The sequence below is a fragment of the Schistocerca gregaria genome, chromosome 8, assembly GCF_023897955.1.
Source record: "Schistocerca gregaria isolate iqSchGreg1 chromosome 8, iqSchGreg1.2, whole genome shotgun sequence".
Lineage (NCBI taxonomy): Eukaryota > Metazoa > Arthropoda > Insecta > Orthoptera > Acrididae > Schistocerca > Schistocerca gregaria.
In genome coordinates this window covers 260,459,839-260,480,228 of record NC_064927.1, presented here as the reverse complement: position 1 = coordinate 260,480,228, position 20,390 = coordinate 260,459,839, and the positions used below count along the sequence as shown (strand labels likewise).

The 20,390-nt window shown below is 43.5% G+C and overlaps 1 protein-coding gene across 1 annotated transcript in view; it reads right to left on the bottom strand.

The window, feature by feature from the left end:
- LOC126284977 (alpha-tocopherol transfer protein-like) overlaps window positions 1-20,138 on the bottom strand; it is a 113,337-nt gene extending 93,199 nt beyond the window's left edge. Inside the window, exon 1 of the mRNA XM_049984255.1 lies at window positions 19,887-20,138. The gene's annotated coding sequence lies outside the window, so the exon portion shown is untranslated. The remainder of the gene's footprint in view (window positions 1-19,886) is intronic.
- Between the last annotated feature and the right edge of the window lie 252 nt (window positions 20,139-20,390).

Sequence of the window (20,390 nt, the reverse complement as noted above, 5' to 3'; positions counted from 1 at the left end):
GGACGCAAAGGGACATTTGTACAGGGGGACGTTGTTATGTGAAATTCAGTGGTAATATTCTTGGAAGTTATTTGGCTTAATACGTCCAGCAGAAAATTCCAGCGTGCACAAACCGCCCGTGACGCCAGTGGTGAAACAAATGACAATGTGTGGTTCCATTATGTGTCTTTTCCATGTTCTCAGGAAGAGCCTCTTCGTGCGCTAGCCGCACGCCACTTGAGTACTCTGGGAGAGGCAACTTGTGGAGACCGCTGCGTGCTGTTTTACATCGTCCTTCATTGTTTGAGGCCATATTCAGAGGAAGTTAACATCTACATACATATCGCGCAAAACGAACGAGGCAGCGTAGTGGTTAGCATAAAGGACTGACGTCCGTCGGGACGGCGGTTGAGATCCCCAAGATTTAGCTTTTGTGTGATTTTGCTAAACAGCTTCCTTTGAAAAGGTCACGTCCTATTTCCCTCCACATCCTACGGTAATTTCTAATGACCTTGTTGTCGACGGGACGATAAACACAAATTTCTCTTTTTTTTATCCTCCGCGAGCCAGCCATTCTATAGTGGATGGTGGAGGATACCTCTATCACTTCCAGCGCGCCTGCTATTTCGTTGGAAAACGACTGACTCTGCAATTGGGCATTACTCGAAAAGCCATTTAAAATTAAAAAAGACTTGAATTGTGTCAATACAGTACTATGTAACATTTGTTTCAAAACGGCTTTTCTGATGGAACACTGATGAATACTAATCTAACTCGAATATAAATCCATAATGCTCTGTAATTCCATCGTAGTGTTTGCTTACCATGTATGATTAATAAATATCTACATTTCTTGAAACTGCTTGATTTCCTTGCATTGTTAACTGTCAGCTAATTAATTTAGTCCCTACCAATAGAAGAGGTGAACCAACAGCAGATGTCTTAGTTTTATTTCTACAGTGTAACTCAACAGAAGGTGCTTTGAGTGCGTCTGTGGGTGTGTGCGTGAGGAAAATATCGCTTTAGTAAGCTATCAGCATCACGGATCAGTTCGGGCACAAATGTAGCTCATACACCGTCCGATAAGAAGTTCAAAAATGGTTCAAATGGCTCTGAGTACTAAGGGACTTATGAGATCATAAGTCCCCTAGAACTTAGAACTACTTAAACCTGACTAACCTAAGGACATCACGCACATCCATGCCCGAGGCAGGACTCGAACCTGCGACCGCAGCGGTCGCGCGGTTCCAGACTGTAGTGCCTAGAACCGCTCGGCCACTCCGGCCGGTGATCAGAAGTATTTGCACATCTACTAGTGGACATTAATATGGGGTGTGTGAAGCTCTGTGAAGGAATGACAGCCCTTTCTTACCCAAGAACCGAAAAGAGAGAAGGTAATGATGTACGCAGAGTTCTGGAGCGAAGTCAACTTTCTAACTCATCCCGAAGGTGTTCCATTGGGTTCAGGTCGGGAATCTGGGCTGCCCAGTCCATTTCAGGAATGTTATTATCCGCAGACCGTTAAATCACAGATGCTGCTTTATGAAAGGGTGCATTGTCCTGAAACAAACATCTTCTCCGAACTGTTCCTCTACTGCACGCGGTACACAATACTCTAAAAAGTGGCCATCACTCTCCGCAATCGGCGTTTTCTAGCCACGAAAAACATCCCCGTACCTAACACTATTTCCTCCGTTCTTCACTGTTGGCACTAGAGATTAAGGCAAGTAGCGTTCTGCATGCATTCGCATAGCTGCTGATTGGACAGCCGTAGCTACATTTCTGATGTGTTAAGGCAGCCGTTCCTGCTGGCGAAACGTTATATGAAGAATGAAACTCCAGTTGACTAAAGAACCTGAAACAGACGCCTCCAAGTTTTTGTGTCAGAAGACGGCGACAGAAGGTCGTCGATATCCCGACAGTTTGTCCAAGGGGAAATGGTCCATATTCATGGATATGTCAGGAACGATCATTCGAAGCAAAATGTCTAGTAAACATGGGCGCTAAAATGCATACCTTAAGAGTTACGGGCACTTCTTCATCTTCGATACTGTGAAACAAATCTCTTCTTTGGTTTCCATGTTTTGTGAGGAAGCCTATGGACCAAACCAAGAAACGTTTTTTGTAAACTTGGGCTCTAAAACGCATACATTTAGAGATATGGACACTTGTGTAGCATAGATGTGTTTCACAGTAGTGAATATGAACAAGAGCACATAGCTGTTAAATTATGGACTTTTGAGCCCATGTTTACCGAACCTTTTCTGTTTTGGCCCGTACTACTTCCTTTCAAAATATGGAAGGCAAAGAGCATGCAGCAGAAGAGATTTGATTCACAGAATTGAAGATGAAGAAGTGTTCATAATTCTTAAGGTGAGCATTATAAAGTACATGTTCAGAAGACTTTTTATGTCGAATGATCGTTCCTGTCATATCCCTGAATACAGATCTTTTCTTCTGTGACATCCTCTATATCCGGGGTGAATCCGAGCACTCCAGACAAAACTTAGGAAGTGGTTCAGAGGTATTTTCTGAGTATTTTGGTATAAGTGACGCGTGATCTGTGGTTGTTCGTTACAGAGTAATTACAGTCATGTTCATAAATAAAAAAAAAAGAACACCTTTAACTACTAGAGATAGGACATTCATATTCACAGGACATGTACATTAGTATGTTCTGGAGAAATGACTAGCGTTTCAACCATGTCGGCTCAACACCGATATTCCTGCGCAAAACCACCTTCCAGTAAAATATTCGTGTGGCTATCGTTGTCCCTATAGACCGAAGGCAATGGGTCACTGTGACTTGAGTAGATGTGCCGGATGCCTTGCAGATATATGCATCAATCGTAACGTCAAACCAGTGAGTTTGAAAGAGGGCGCATTGTTGGCATGAGAGAGTGGGAGACATCCATCACGGGAATTGCTGCTCGTGTAAGACAAATTGTCGACAGTGGATCGGGTGTGTGCATAATGGTTAATGGAAGGCCATAGAACACGACCAGATGGGTCAGTTCGCACCACCCACACCACCACCCGAGAATATCGACACCTCATCCGAATGGCGGTGCAGGACAGATCTACACTCATGCTCATAAATTAAGGATAATTGCAGAGTGTGGTACCACACAACGTGGAACTACACAAAACTGCGCTAATAGCCTAGGCACATAGGGAACACACACGACACAGATTTGTAAGTCCACGGTATTGGTGAAAGTTGAGAAAACCGACCCGAAACATATGCGCTTCAAAACGCCACTGTTTCCTGCGGATGTATCCCGACGTCAGTATGGGATATGATCACCATGCACACGTACACAGGCCGCACAACGGGATGGCATACTCTGCATCAGGTGGTCGAGCAGTTGCTGGGGTATAGCCTCCCATTCTTGCACCAGTCCAGTATTCCTGAAGTGTCGTAGGGGTTTGAAGAAGAGCAGCTATATGTCGACCGAGAGCATGCCAGACGTGCTCGATGGGGTTTGGGTCTGGAGAACAGGGAGGGCACTCCTTTCGCCTGATATCTTCTGTTTCAAGGCACTCCTCCACGATGGCAGCTCGGTGGGGCCGTGCGTTATCATCTATCAGGAGGAAGATGGGACCCACTGCACCCCTGAAAAGGCGGACATATTGGTGCAAAATGACGTCCCGATACACCTGACCTGTTACAGTTCCTCTGTCAAAGACATGCAGGGGTGTACGTGCACCAATCATAATCCCACACCACACCATCAAACCACGACCTCCATACAGGTCCCTTTTAAGGACATTAAGGGGTTGGTATCTGGTTCATAGTTCACGCCAGATGAAAACCTGGCGAGAATCACTGTTCAGACTATGCCTGGACTCGTCCGTGAATATAACCTGGGACCACTGTTCCAATTATCACAATTACCATGCACTGTGTTCTTGACACCAGGCTTTACGGGCTCTCCTGTGGCCAGGGGTCAGTGGAATGCGCCTTGCGGCTCTCCAGGCGAGTAAACCATGTCTGTTCAGTCGTCTGTAAACTGTGCGTCTGGAGGCAAGGTGTTGCAGTGGCTGCGGTAAGGTCCCGAACAAGGCTACCTGCAAGACTCTGTGGCCGTCTGCGGGCATTGATGGTACCTCGGCCCCACATAATGCTGTCCCAAAGCAGCAGAGAACCTCCATCTTGCTGCACTCGTTGGACAGTGTGCCTAAGGCGTTCAGCCCACCGTGTTGCCTCCAAACAGGTCTTCGTCGATTGTTTGGTTGATGGTATATCCGACACTCATTGGTGAAGAGAACGTGATGCCAATCGTGAGCGGTCCATTCGGCATGTTATTGGGCCCATATGTACCGCGCTGCAGAGTGTTGCAAAGATGAACCTCGCCATGGACGTCGCGAGTGAATTGCGCATCATGTAGCTTATTTCGCACAGTTTGAGTCGTAACACAACATCGTGTGGCTGCTGGAAAAGCATTATTCAGCATGGTGGCGTTGCTGTCAGGGTTCCTCCGAGCCATAACCCGTAGGTCACGGTCATCCACTGCAGTAGTAGCCCTTGGGCGGCCTGAGCGAAGCATGTCGTCGACAGTTCTTGTCTCTCTGTATCTCCTTCATGTACAAACAACATCTCTTTGGTTCACTCCGAGACGCCTGGGCACTTCCCTTGTTTGAGAGCTTTTCCTGGCACAAAGTAACAATCCGGACGCGATCGAACCACCGTATTGACGGCTAGGCATGGTTGAACTACAGACAACACGACCCGTGTACCTCGTTCCCGGCGGAATGACTGGAACAGACCGGCTGTCGGACCCCCTCCGTCTAATAGGCGCTGCTCACGCATGGTTGTTTACATCTTTTGGCGGATTTAGTGATATCTCTGAACAGCCAAAGGGATTGTGTCTGTGATATAATATCCACAGTCAACGTCTATCTTCAGGAGTTCTGGGAACTGTGGTGATGCAAACCTTTTTTGATGTGTGCAATACACTTGTTGGCTCGTTTTGTAACGAGACGTTTTGCTGCGAAGGCCACGTGTGACGTACAGAGCGTCTCTCATTCATGTTAGTTAAGCATATCTGTCACGGTTACAGACCCGAGACAATTTCTTTGGACCGACGCTGTGGCATCCACTAATCCTACTTGGGAAAAACGTCACACCGACGAGTAACATTCCAGAAGTAAGTGGCGATTTGCTGGCAAATTGTTTCGCGTTTGGATTACACAGTCCATTGGATTCTTCCGGGAAATCACAGTGCCGCACGTCCAATCCTAATGACGAGATTCATGCTCTCCTTTAAGCATAGATCGCTCTGAACAGACACTGCGAAGTACGTGTAACTGACTAAGCACCTAATCGTTAATAGTGTGGTAAAACAATATTTACTCTTTCCCTTTGTTTAAGTGCATGACATCAGACTGATTTACGTTACAGTTCTACATCAGTCCTTACATCAAACGGTACGTGGTACTTCTGCATCACCCAATAATTTTCCATCGGAGTTTACAGGTGTCGAACAGAAATATGAAAAATCGCGAGAATTGCATGTTTGAACATAGGTGCAGATGCAAGCCTCAAGGTTGCCCTGTTGCACTTGACCACGAACGGCGCCTGTGCAAAGTCGTCAAAGCGTTGCAAGTGTCAACCTAAGTTGGAATAGTGGTCTGTGTAGTTGTGAGTGCGTTATGTCGGGCTAAGTGGATTCGAACGTGGGCCAATTGTTCGCACTCGTATGGTGAGTGCTACCATAGCCAAGGCTGTCTAAGTATATCGAAGATTTATACTGCATAAAAGGAAAGCGGAGAAACATCTTCCGGTAAGGCACAACGCAGACGAAAGAGAGTGTTGAATGATCGTGACAGACGGTCATTGAAGAGGATTGTGACGAAATGTAAGAGGTCAACAGCTTCAAAAGTCATTGCAGAACTGAACGTTGCACTTGTGGACTCCATCAGCTCCATAACAACACGAATGGCGCTCCATAAGTAGGAAGTACAGGGCGAGCCGGAATTCCGAAATCATATATCAATGATATTCTTTACAGACGAATGGAAAACCTGGTAGAAGCCGACCTCGGGGAAGATCAGTTTGGATTTCGTAGAAGTGTTGGAACTCGGGAGGCAATACTGACCCTACGACTTATCTTAGAAAATAGATTAAGGAAAGGCAAACCTACGTTTCTAGCATTTGTAGACTTGCAGAAAGCTTTTGACAACGTTGACTGCAATACTCTCTTTCAAATTCTAAAGGTGGCAGGGGTAAAATACAGGGAGCGAAAGGCTATTTACAACTTGTACAGAAACCATATGGCAGTTGTAAGAGTCGAGGGGCAAGAAAGGGAAGCAGTGGTTGGGAAGAGAGTCAGGCAGGGTTGTAGCCTCTCCCCGATGTAATCCAATATGTATATTGAGCAAGCAGTAAAGGAAACAAAAGAAAAATTCGGAGTAGGTATTAAAATCCAGGGAAAAGAAATAAAAACTTTGAGGTTCGCCGATGACATTGTGTTTCTGTCAGAGACAGCAAAGGACTTGGAAGAGCAGTTGAACAGAATGGACAGTGTCTTAAAAGGAAGATATAAGATGAACATCAACAGAAGCAAATCAAGGATAATGTAACGTAGACGAATTAAGTCAGGTGATACTGAGGGAATTAGATTAGGAAATGAGACACTTGAAGGAGTAAAGGAGTTTTGCTATTTGGGGAGCAAAATAACTGATGATGGTCGAAGTACAGAGGATATAAAATGTAGACTGGCAATCGCAAGGAAAGCGTTTCCGAAGAAGAGAAATTTGTTAACATCGAGTATAGATTTAAGTGTCAGGAAGTCGTTTCTAAAAGTATTTGTATGGAGTGTGGCAATGTGCGGAAGTGAAACAGTGACGATAAATAGTTTGCACAAGAAGAGAATAGAAGCTTTCGAAATGTGGTGCGACAGAAAAATGCTGAGGATTAGATGGGTAGATCACATAACTAATAAGGAGGTATTGAATAGAATTGGGGAGAATAGGAGTTTGTGGCACAACTTGACTAGAAGAAGGGACCGGTTGGTAGGACATGTTCTGAGGCTCCAAAGGATCACAAACTTAGCATTGGAGGGCAGCGTGGATGGTAAAAATCGTAGAGGAAGACCAAGAGATGAACACACTAAGGAGATTCAGAAGGATGTAGGTTGCAGTAGGTACTGGGAAATGAAGAAGCTTGCACAGGATAGAGTATCATGGAGAGCTGCATCAAACCAGTCTCAGGACTGAAGACCACAACAATAACAACAACATGTCAATGATGCAAATGCCCGTAAAAGGAATACGTAGTGCCGAATCCATATTGCTATAATGGTATGGTCTAATGGAAGAAAGCTGTGAAATCATCGGTGCAAACATCCAATCTGGTTGTCTAGAAAACTCTTGGACAGAATCGGACTATTTTATATTAATACATCGAAAAACAGTGATCTGCAGTGAACATATCTACAGAGTTAGAAAAATAAATATTTCAGTGTCATACAACGAAATTCCAGTAGTAAGAAGGCAGAGTACTGTAGAGAATGGCGAATTAAGCGTAAGGGCTGTCAGAACGAATATCAAGGTACTGTACTGCGAAAGAGCGAAGAACTCTTGTTTACAATGTAAATCACGTAACCCACTGCGAACGACTGCTAGTGAAGGCACAATCAGCTCGTCGATTTCATACTATGAAGTGTAAGCGCAGTGTTTTCGCTGAACACGCATGACAGAGTCAAACACAATGGTCACCACTTCGCTGTCCAACGGAAACAGAATGAACACTATGCACACTTCAATCCCCAATGACGAAGTCAATGTTAAGTGATAGGCAGAGGTTGTGAGAACCCATCTTTTAGCTCCATTCTCTATTCCATTTGAGGAAGAAACAAAGTAATTGTTAGCGTACCATTGCTTCAACTAAAATCTTTTACAGCTTCTTTCTTTCCTTCCGTTCTCCGCGCAGAATGCACCGAAACATTCGATGTGAATGAAATTCGTGTTACCACAGCTCAAAGTAACATTTCTTAAAACATTTGCCTATCCGGTCGCCCGCACCGTATCTGAGTACAGGAAGGGTTGACGGGTTCCTACAACCGAATGTCATACATCTCTTACCAAGTATTTATGGACAGCTCGAGTCGTCTGTAGTTTCCACTCTCTGTGCCGTATAGTTAGCACTCGGCACGATTAGTCTAGTGGCTAGCGTTGCTACCTTTGGGCCAAGGATTCCTGGGTTAGATTTCCTACCGGGTCGGGTATTTTCTCCGCTCGGGGACAAGGTGTTTGTGTTACCCGCATCATTCGTGCAAGTGGCGAATTTGGACTACGTAAAGATTGGAATTTTGTACGGGCGTTGATAACCGCGTAGTTGAGCGCCCCGCAAACCAAATATCATATGAATTAAAGACTCGACTAATTTTTATTTTATTTTAGACAACTATTTCCACCCAAAATAAAACAAAAATTAATCCCGTCTATCAATATTGCCGAATGTTTACTACTGTGACTACTATGGTGATATTAGACGCAGTACAAGAGAAAAGACCTCCTGAAGACGCTATCGTGTCAGAACACTTGTATAATATTCGGTTGTTCGACTACATTAGTCCTTCCCATGTTCAGTGAAAGCAGATATGGCCGTATAGGCGACGCGCTTTTCACTCGCTGTTTTCTTCGCAGATTTCTTAATCACCGGTGTTCTCAACGCCTATCTTCGCATATCAAATACCAAACATCATTCCATAACTGGAACACGAGATCGGATACATTCAGCAAAATAACCCAGCAACCTGCGACTTATGCGGAACTAATCCACAATCAAGACAAAATAAAAGCCTCAACTGTTTACATGACCATGCCTTCCCTCTCGGGAATCTTGTCAAGTGAAATAAATGCACAAATAATTAAAATAAAAACAAAAGTCTAACAGAAAATTTTTTATGCTGCGCTTTTTGATAGAGAAATCGAAATACTTTACTTCCAGCACAAGGATGCCCTTTGCTCTTGAATAGTTCCTCAAGCCTTACACATTATCTAAATGATTATACTGTCTCCATGCAATGTGCACTAGGTTATTAATTCGATTATAAAGTCGTCATTTTTCTTTCCTCGTGCTCAAAGTTGTATGTTTTCTACTCTCTTCAAGTTTTTGTCCATTACATCATAGGTTAAAAAACAGCCATACTTTGAGGATGAAAAAAAAAACAAGTATTGGAATTTAATGAAACTTTCTTGAAATTAAAATTGTGTACTAGACGGGGACTCGAACGCGAGCAGAAGGCAAAGATCTCAGGTTCGTCCCGACCCGGTACACGATTTTAATCTGCTGAGAAGTTTCAAATCGGCGCACATTCCGATGCACAGTGAAAATTCGTTCTGGATTAGGGTCTACTGTTCCGTCGATGATGACAACGCCGTTAGAGACGGAGCAAGGCTCGGAACGGCGAAGAACAGGGAAGGAATTCGGTGGTGCTTTAACAAAAAAAGAACATCCTTGCTTTCTCCTTGAGTTAGAAAAACCACGGAAACCTTACATTTGCATGGTCGAGTCGGGTTTTGAACTTGATTACTCCCTAATGCTAGCCCATTTCCTTAACCACTGCACCATTTTGCTTTGAATTATTGTAGGTCGTTTCGGTCATATTCTCCGCTCCTGATGCTTCACGCTGATGGACAGATATATGACTTCAAAACAAAAGCACTAATTGTTCCACACCCAGTCTCTCTATCACGACGTATAGTGCTCTCCATCCGGAAGTTCAGTTATTTTATTTTCTTTTTTTGTAAATATAAAATATAAATAAATATAAGTAATTACAAAATCTAAGTACTTTGCATGAATGGTACATATAATGGTTAACAACATGGTGCACTGTCGACGGTGGGATGTGTAGTGTTTGGTCGTCTCGAGGTAGCGTGACTGCCAAGCGAAGTGAAGGTCCACGTTTCGAGTCCCATCTCGGCTATATACCAATAACACACAATGATGTGTGTTATTGTGAGTTGATGTGGAAAGAAAATTATCATAGAAATGGGTATGTTCAAGATCAGCTGAATGGAAAGCATACTGTATTAAATAGTGGTTCTGAGATGAACATTGACAAAAGTAAATCAGGTGTAATAGAATGCAGCTGAATGAAACCAAACGATGCTGAGGAAATTAGAACAGGGAATGAGACATTAAGAGTAACAGACGATTTTTGCCTTTAGGGCTGGTTCTGTTTGAGAAATTTAAACTATATGCTGGCACTGGTATTTACCGACTCGCGTCTTTCTGTCCCTCACCGACAACAGATAGCAGAAACAAGCTTACAGCAGTTAGGCGACTGGATCTTATCCACGGCATCTACCACCCAACAATGCAATATGATATTATATTCTATACCATTGCTTGTGAGGTGACTGAGTGGGTCATTAACTGGCTGTAAAACTGAATTTTCTATTTTCAGCTGCGATCTCTCCGACGACTTTTTTTGCGTTCAGCCCATTCTTTAACCGGTGACATTATTATGTACATATGAGAAATGCATAGATGAAGTGTGAGTCGGAAACTACGTTAAATTGTAGGGCCCAGTTTAACTGATGGATCTACTTATTTCAGAGGCTGTAGAAAGTCAAGGACACTCATAAGAATCTTCGGATTGTAGACAGCTTCACTTTATTCAGATCTGTTCTCGGGTTGACGATAAAGAGTCCTTACAATAAAATGTCGAATTTTTTTTAGCGCTACAGGTATCATCCCGTGACCTTTCACTCTCGTGTGTTAGATTATACGTATTTTTTATCTCCAAACTCAAGCTTAATAGTTTCAGCGAATAGTCAGCCAATCCCAAGGTAACATAATTTTCGTTTCATATTACATATTAAATACGTCTTTGACAACTAGGAAGCACATTCAGTGGCTTACGCTAAAGGAAAATGCAAATCTCAGTGGTATTTACGTAGTTTTGATTATTAATGTGAAGCGAAACAGTCAAGTATCACAGTATCACTACTGTACGTACATCTTTAAAGTGGGTGTCTGGGTACACCGCTGCATGAGTACCTAAAAAACCACATACCACCATCCAGTAACAGCGGATGAGACTGAAGAGACAACACAGCAGGCGAAAAAGTGTCATAGTCACTTCATAAATGTTTGCATACTTAGGTTTTCAACATGTAGTAATGTTTCATTCGTCATCCGCTAAGCAACAGATACCTCGGGGATACTAAGTGCTAAACGTCAGAAACAATGCACAAAATATCACGTCCTAATTTATAGATATGAAGCATAATTCAAAAATTTATTGATGTTATCTCAGTGGTCGGTTGACTATTAGGTGAAACATGTAACGCACAGCAACACAGTAAAACTATCAATAAAGTAAATATAAAGAATCGTTTTTCGTGTCCGGTGCCGGCAGTTAAGAAAACCTCATCTAGACGTTGTGTGAAAACACGAGATGCAGCGATCGTCACGTTTGTAGTAACTGTTTAGAAATGAACCAAAACAACATTAAGCTAACCGATTTCTATCTGCTTAGCAAGTCATGTGCAGAATATTTGTTGTATTCATTATAGTGAAATGAAACCGACAGGGTGAAAAACGACTTACTAGACAGTCATTACTGGTGCCACTTATATTTTCGCATTTAGACTGATTATTAGGTATAATTTTTTGCCTGTCATTGAATACCTCCTGTGAGAGATTTTAACTGGCACTGTTCATAGCTTTTCCAATTTCCCGATACTTATTGCTTCGAAAAGCAACGGTAACAGAAGCACCAACAAAACGGTGCACGGATATCCGAATGCCCGAAAAGACATGTGTCCTTCGGTACCTACACCAGACGTATATAGAAATCGTGGCACATTTGTTAATATGGCGTATATATTGGAACTGCTAATAGATGCATTGGCACTTGTCTCAAGGAACTAAAGAGCAAAAAATAAAATAAAATAAAATAAAATAAAAATGGCTCCGAGCATAGTACCATAGGGGGCTTAACATCTGAGATCATCAGTCCCCTAGACTTAGAACCTAACCTAACCTAACGACATCACACACATCCATGCCCGAGGCAGGATTCGAACCTGCGACCGTAGCAGCAGCGTGGTTCCGGCAAGCGGCCAGCTAACAAACGAGCAATTGTCGCATAGGCGACAACTAGAAGTCTACACAGCTGCAGGCCGTGTGCTAGTGCCGGAGAACAACCATGTAAGATTTTCTGAAAAATTAAATTTAGTCCATATTAAACCACTATGAGACATCAAAAATTTAAAAACATTAGGAAAACTATAGTAGAAAGGAAGAAAGACTCGATGTAAATAATGTACCAGGTAATTCGTCATCCAGGATCCAACTGCGTTCTATCTGGCTATCTCTAACCGTTTTCAGATGGCGTCATGGCACATTACAGAGCCGGCCGGGGTGTCAGACCGGTTCTAGGCGCTACAGTCTGGAACCGCGCGAATGCTACGGTCGCAGGTTCGAAACCTGCCTCGGGCATGGATGTGTGTGATGTCCTTAGCTTAGCTAGGTTTAAGTACTTCTAAGTTCTAGGGGACTGATTACCTCAGAAGCTAAGTCCCATAGTGTTCAGAGCCATTTGAACCATTTTGAACCACATTATAGGTCGCATGGAAACAAATAAACAGTTTATCTCTTCTTCGCCTGTTTTCTTAACATCTCCGTCACACCAAATCAATGCAAAAACCCTTTGCCTGTTCTTACGAGCGGTGGAATGTTAATCGTTCTCCGAAAAACAGCGGCAACTGCAAATCATCTTACTTCACTTTACTTTTCCGTGTCCGGAAACCAGTCATAGTCTGTCACCCCAGTATTGGGACACGTCCAGGACTTCTTTCTCAACCAGCCACAAACCGCCGAGGTTGCATCTGTATGGAAAATTTGAACAGGCTTCGAGGTGTTCCCTGTCTTGCAGACCACCACAATCACACTTGTCATCCACGTTACCACGACGTCTCCTGATCATGTTGGGTTTCGCTGGGACCACCCCTGTTCTTACGCGGTTCAGGATGCTCCATGTTTTCCAGTTTGAAGTGGAGCTCCCAGGCACTACCTGCGCTGATGGATAGTCGGATGGTAGTTCTTCTATAGCCGTGTTTAAGAAACTTTTACGGGATCTCAGTCGTCCATCCTCGCACTCAGTACCGAAGAGAGGCTGTCGATAATCAGTGGTTTGTCTGAGCCCCTCCGTCAATTCGTGAGATGTTCTTCGGGAGCTGGGACTCCCAGACCAGCAGCTCTGTAAAGTTTTGCTAGCGACGTTGGTTTCATACACTCCATTGTTATTCGACAAGTTTCACTGATGGCTATATCGACTTTCATAGCGCTTTTGTATGTCCACCCTTCTGATTGGAGCTTTGAGGGACTTCACTCGTTCACTTACATAATAAAATGTAACACATACAGCCATCTTTGCGATGTTATTTATTATGTGGCTTCCAATTTCGAAGCTTCAGTACACCATCTTCAGGCCTTAACTGATGCTGAGGGGCTTAACTTCAATAGAACACACGATTCCATCAGTGGCCAACATCTATGAACTGGTTTTCGCAACGGTTACAGTAGTCTACGTAAACCATTCTGGAGATGTTGGCCACTTATGGAATCGTGTATACGATTGGAGTTAACCCCCTCAGCTTCAGTTAAGGTCCGAAGATGGTGTACTGAAGCACCGAAACTGGTAGCCATATAATAAATAACATCGTAAGGACGGCATTAGGTGTTCCATTTTGTCACTTTCGTAGCGTTGGTCTATCTGGCCCACGTACTCAGCTTTAGAGAAGCATTGTGTTTGTGCGGTGGTTCTCAGAACAGTAGATTTTTGTCCCCATTTGCTATTTACGAGTTTGTATTATTTCTCGAGGCCATCTTCTTTTCACAGTGGTGTCTGTATATCACAGATCTGTCCAACGTCACACCCAGATACGTTGGTTTATCTGTGTGTTCCAACGTGGTATTATTCCAGGAAACATTCAGCCTTCTCTTTGCTTGCCGATATCAAAGCGAAAGTGCAGGTAGTAATTTAGTAATATTTGAATAAAAATAGCCGCAACAATTATATGACTCGCGAAGATGATTTTTTTCTTCCGAAGACAGAAATGGCACGTTTTCTATAAATCTTGTGTCCATACAGTTACACAGCTAGAAACAGAAGTAAGTCGTTTCTTGAAACTTCCTGGCAGAGTAAAACTGTTTTAAGCTGACAGAAAGTTTCATATCTGCGCACACTCCACTGCAGAGTGAAAATTTCATTCTGAAAGTAGTTTCTTGTTTCATCATTGTTTCTTTTTTTTTCAATTGACTATTTTACGGTCGCTGACAGGACTCAGCTACACAGATAACACTACAGAGTTGCCTAATAGTTTAAAACTGCAAAAACAGGAGGCAAGTACATACCTTAAGAATACCTGTGTGGTGAGCACAGCGTACTGCACATGTCGGCAACATCAAACCGACCACATGAATTATGTATAATATTGTTGGTTTACATATTGAGCTAAGACTGAAACTTTAACATTATACTTATTTGTCCTGTTTTCTACACCTTTATTTATTAGTAACGTCAGTTATCAATAATTGTTGCTGCTACATTTACAAATATTGAAGTGCATCAAAGTAGGAAAATGTACGAGGGTAATCCCAAAAGTAAGGTCTCCTATTTTTTATAAGTACATAAATGAATGAAACTTACACTCTGCAGCGGAGTGTGCACTGATATGAAACTTCGTGGTGGATTAAAACTCCGAAACCGAGACGTACGACAAAGTGAGGTGGCACACTGGTTAGCACACTGGACGCGCATTCGGAAGGACGACGGTTCAACCCCACGTCCGACCAACCTGATTTAGGTTTTCCGTGATTTCCCTAAATCGCTTCATGCAAATGCCGGAGTGGTTCCTTCGAAAGAGCACGGCAGATTTCCCTTCCCATCGTTCCCTAATCCGAGCTTGTGCTCCGTCTCTAATGACCTCGTTATCGACGGGACGTTAAACACCAATCTGCTCCTCCACGTACGCCCTTGCTAGCTGAATGGTCAGCGTGACGGATTGTCAGTCCTCTGGGCCCGGGTTCGATTCCCGGCTGGGCCGGAGAATTTTCTCCGCCCAGGGTCTGGGTGTTGTGCTGTCCTCATCATCATCATATCATCCTCATCGACTGCAGGTCGCCGAAGTGGCGTCAAATTGAAAGACCGGCACCCGGCGAACGGTCTGCGGGACGGGGGGCCCTAGCCATACGATTAAATAAATCCTCCTTCTCCTCCTCCCCGAGACCTACGAAACGTGGAACTGTCGGAAGTACAGCTGTGAGGAAAGGTTCTGCTGCATCAGTCACCCGACTCTAGCGTTACCGTGGCCAAACTGCGAATGCACCGAACTTTATACTGAGCTATAGTTCGCAATTTGGCCACGGTAGTGCCACAGTTGGGTGCGTATGAGTAATGCAATTGTGAAGAGTTGCCTAACGAGATTTTAATACCATTCCTCCTCACTCCATCAAAAACTGTGGCGGATAGGATACATTTTGTAAAACAATAGCTTAATTTGGCGTAATGAAAGAATTGGTGCCTATTTTATATCGATTTCATGCTTCCTTCTCGGATCATTCTGACTAAATCGGAGTTCTTCCTCAATTCTAATTTTTCTCGATTTCAGCGTCATCTGTCAATGGTTTAAAGAAATTTTTCAGACAAAACTTGATTACTTTTTTTATGGAGAATCTGAATCTTCAATAAAAATGGGGGTTTCCATTTAAGATTTAAAAGTTGCCCCCAGCCCATACCAAGGGGGCAGGGGCTGGTGGTGACGTGTAGTGTCATTTGATGTCCCCCTTTGAGCTTACGAACTTGTCTTACCCACTATTTTTACCCGATGCATAGTTCTCGAGGTAATCTCATCCGAAACTTCAGATGGATCATCCTGTATATAGGGTGTTTCCTTAAGAGCTCGCAAAAATTTAACAGTACATAGGGGATGTTCCACTGAACAATTTGAAGTAAGGAAACTGGGGCCGGAGAAGCCAGCTTAAAGAGATGACAGGTATAAAATCTCGTTACTCTGTACTTTTTTATTTATGTTAGTTACAGATAACTGCAAATACCATCACCGACACGATGAACGTAGCATTTACACTGTATCTTACAAAATGTGCTGGAACTGACGGCCATCAACCTCAATGTAAGCGTGACATCGGCGAAAGATTCTGACGCACCCTGACAGATATTCCTGGTGTGTTTCTCATCACATCACATGCAGCTGCAATTCTGGCAACTAATTCCATCTCCGCATCCACTGGGGTCTCATACACAAGTGACTTTAGGTATCCCCATAGGGAATAATCAAGGGGATTCAGGTCAGGTGACCTCACAGGCCATGGAATTGGACCTCCGCTTGCAATCCAGCGATAAGGAAATACAGCATTAAGACCGTTACGGACATCCACACTAAAGTGGGCCAGTGCACTGCTATGTTGTATCAACATCCTCTCACGAACAGCGAAGGGGACAATGTAAATACGATAAATCAGAGTCACCTTATGGACAAGTAAGGTAAACAAAGAAGCCCGCCCGGTTGGCCGTGTTCCGGTAAACCGGCCATTCTGTGGATGGTTTTTAGGCGGTTTTCCATCTGCCTTGGCGAATGCGGGCTGGTTCCCCTTATTCCGCCTCAGTTACACTATGTCGGCGATTGCTGCGCAAACAAGTTCTCCACGTACGTGTACACCACCATCACTGTACCACGCAAACACAGGGGTTACTCTAATCTGGTGTGAGACGTTCCCTGGGTGGTCCACCGGGGGCCGAACGCACAATAACCTTGGGTTCGGTGTGGGGCGGTGGAGGGGTGAAGTGGACTACGGCAGTCGTCGTGGGGTTGTGGACCAGTGCGGCTGCGGCAGGGACAGAAGCCTCTCCGTCGTTTCTAAGTCCCCAGTTAACATACAATACAATACATACAACGTAAACAAAATCTGCATCATGACTTCCAAGTAATCAGGCTCATCCTCTTTGTTTCCTTGCAGGAAATAAAGAATGTACATGTAAATAGAAAGCACATGACGTGTAAACTTGTACGAGAGTTAATTGTAAAAATGCTGGAAAACAGTAATGCTAGACAAAGCGGTAGATAAGTTTACTTCCATGTCTCCTAAGTTGGCATCTCCCATCCTAGGCTCTCTACCTCAAATTGTTCAGTGGAGCATTCTCTGTGTCCTGTTACATTTCTACACGCTCTTACGGAAATATCTTGTATATGAAATTTTAAGTCAATTCGAATTACACAATTCCCCAAGCCATTGGTCCAATTTTAAAATGGTTGTAATAAGGCAACTCCATGTCAAGTGGCTTAAATTTAAACTAGATGTTATGTGGATCTATAAGCACATTTGAAAACTCTGCCAAAACTGTTATTAGTTATCTTTGTTTTCCTTAAAATAAAAATTAATTTGCTCAGCCTTTAACTTTTACAAACGTTCATCTATTCATTAGGTAGTTTCTGTGATATTTTGGAATTCACCACACCTTTCACCAAGTGGAAGTAACACGCAATAGCTGTAGGTTCCAAAAGAGCGCACAAACAACCTAAATGAACAGATAAACATTTATAAATGTCAAATACTGAGAAAATTAATTTTTATTTAAAAAGAAACAAAGATAACTAATAAAGCTTTAACAGATTTTTCATCTACATCTACATGGATATCCTAAATCAAACTTCAGCACCTGGCAGTGGGTTCATCGAACCTACCTTCACAGTAATTCTCTATTATTCCAATCCCGAAAAGCGCACCGAAAGAACGAACTTCTATATTTTTCCGTGTTTATAATGATCGTTTCTGCCCATGTAGGTCGGCGTCAGCAAAATGTTTTCCCATTCGGAGGAAAAAAATAATTTTCAGATGTGCATATCCAGGAAGTCCACATATCCTTCGCTAGTAACAGCAGTCAAAAGACGTTTTTGAACTTCCCTATTATCTTTAACTGGTTTGTCCCAAAAATTAAACACACTTTTCCCGATCGAACAAAATGAGTTCTTTCAAATGGTGCAAAGAGAAACGAAATCTGAGATGTCCGAGTTGGGAAAATTAGACTAAACTGACGAATAAAGTTTGTGAATAGATTTTAAAGTTGGATAGCTCAGTAATTATTTGAGTAATCTAGACGCCACTTGACAACCTTATGACATTCTGACTGGCTGGAAATGAGGAAAAAATCATCATCAGAAAGACATTCATAAGAGACAAGCAGCCAAAACATCATCCAAATCTTGACGGTAAGATTTATGAGCTACTTTACCAGCTAATTGTGATAAATCTGTTGTACAGTGAGAGCACATTTAGCAAATAGGTTGTTGTACCTAATCAGTTGAGCATAATCACCAAGAGTCTGTGTGGGAATCCTTAGGTCATCAGCATCAGTAAAGCAAACCTGATGATTTATTTACACCTGTGGCGATATAGAAAAACTGGCCTTTACAAGAGCATGGTTAGTGGCCCCAGAAAACTACCTATGAAGCTGTAATTTGGCATTGCTTCATGTAAGACCTATACATACATACTGTAAAAATTTCATCAAAATTGGAGAGGGTCGAGTGGGAACCCTAGACATGGAATGAGCCAATAGAAAAGTTTACTGCTATTACCTACGACGTGGAAAACGATTATGAGCGGTTGGCGTTTTAATTTCCGTAACAATAAACGAAGAATAAAAGAATTGTACCAGAAATCAAACTGAAAAATTTTTGTCTCTGAAAACTATTTTGTAGAATGATGTATCACTAATATTAACCCGCCAGGTTAGCCGAGAGCGCTAATGCGCTGCTTCCTGGACTCAGGTAGGCGTGCCGGACCCGGATCGAATCCGCCCGCCAGATTAACGATGAGGGCCGGTGTGCTGGCCAGCCTGGATGTGGATTTTAGGCGGTTTTCCACATCCCTCTAAGTGAATACCGGGCTGGTCCCCACGTTCTGCCTCAGTTACACGACTCACAGACATCTGAAACACTTCCGCACTTTTCCACGATTTACACTAGCCGCAGACAGATAGGGTACTCTGATTCCGTCCCGGAGGTATGGGGTGGCGTCAGGAAGGGCAGCCGGCCACCCCTTCACATTAACATGCCAAATCCGATTTAACCACGTCAACCACGCGCAAAATGCGGGACACAGGCGCAAGCGATAGATAGATGTCTCGCTAGTATTCTGGATGTCATAGCTCCAGATTCGAAATTTTTCGGAACGTTTTGAGTTTAGCTTACTAGGAAGCCGCTTGACGATTCCACCACAGCAAAAGAGACACAACAATACGATACATTACAAAACCTAAAAAATAGCGATGTCTCTCCCTTCGTTTTTGAGATGGCTATGAACTGTATGTACGAAATTATGGTACATTTGAACGGGATTGCTTGCACAAGCCTTACATCCCACTCAAGAAAGGTGATGTCGCAACTTACAACCCTAAATAATCATTTTGTAAAACAATTTAAGTATCGTTGCTGATGGTCTCTTCCACAGTAGCAGATGAAAACAGAAATCAAAATATCGTAGTTGAAAAAAAAAATGGTTCAAATGGGACTTAACATCGGAGGTCATCAGTCCCCTATAACTTAGAACTACTTAAACCTAACTAACCTAAGGACATCACACTGATCCATGCCCGATCCAGGATTCGAACCTGCTACCGCAGCGGTCGCACGGTTCCAGACTGAAGCGCCTAGAACCGCTGGGCCATTCCGGCCGCCTCGTAGTTGAAGCCACGGCCAAAACACTGGCCACAAAATCATTATCGTAAAAGTTTTTGTGCGATCTTGGTACAGCTCTGAAACAGGCGTTAACGCACCGTAGTTATTCTCGAATTAAACAGCAATGAAGAAGTGCGATGCGAGTGACGGTGGATTTGGAGGGCGTGGCGAGTCGCAGTACTCACCGGTGCAGAAGCGAACAGCTGGCCGTGGCGGAGGCGGAAGAACAGGACAGAGGTGACGGCGCAACTGCGATTCCTGGCTGCGTCGCCGCCGTAGCTGTGCTCGCGCTCTGCTGCTGGAGAAGATTCCGGTGGTGGGGGCGGCACGAGGGGCGAGGGCGCTGAGGAGGGGGGAGAGGTCTGGAGGCTTGCGTAGCAGCAGGTAGGGTCGACGGCCGCGACGTCTTCCACAGCACAGCGGCGAGCCAACTGACCGCCCACCTTACAAGAAGGAGGGCTACCTTTAGCGTCCGAAACAGTCCAGTCCTTCTGGCGGTTGACGTACCGGGTGATCAAAAAGTCAGTATAAATTTGAAAACTGAATAAATCACGGAATAATGTAGATAGAGAGGTACACATTGACACACATGCTTGGAATGGCATTATTAGAACCAAAAAATACAGAAGATCAATAAATGTCCGACAGATAGCGCTACATCTGATCAGAATAGCAATACTTAAAATAAC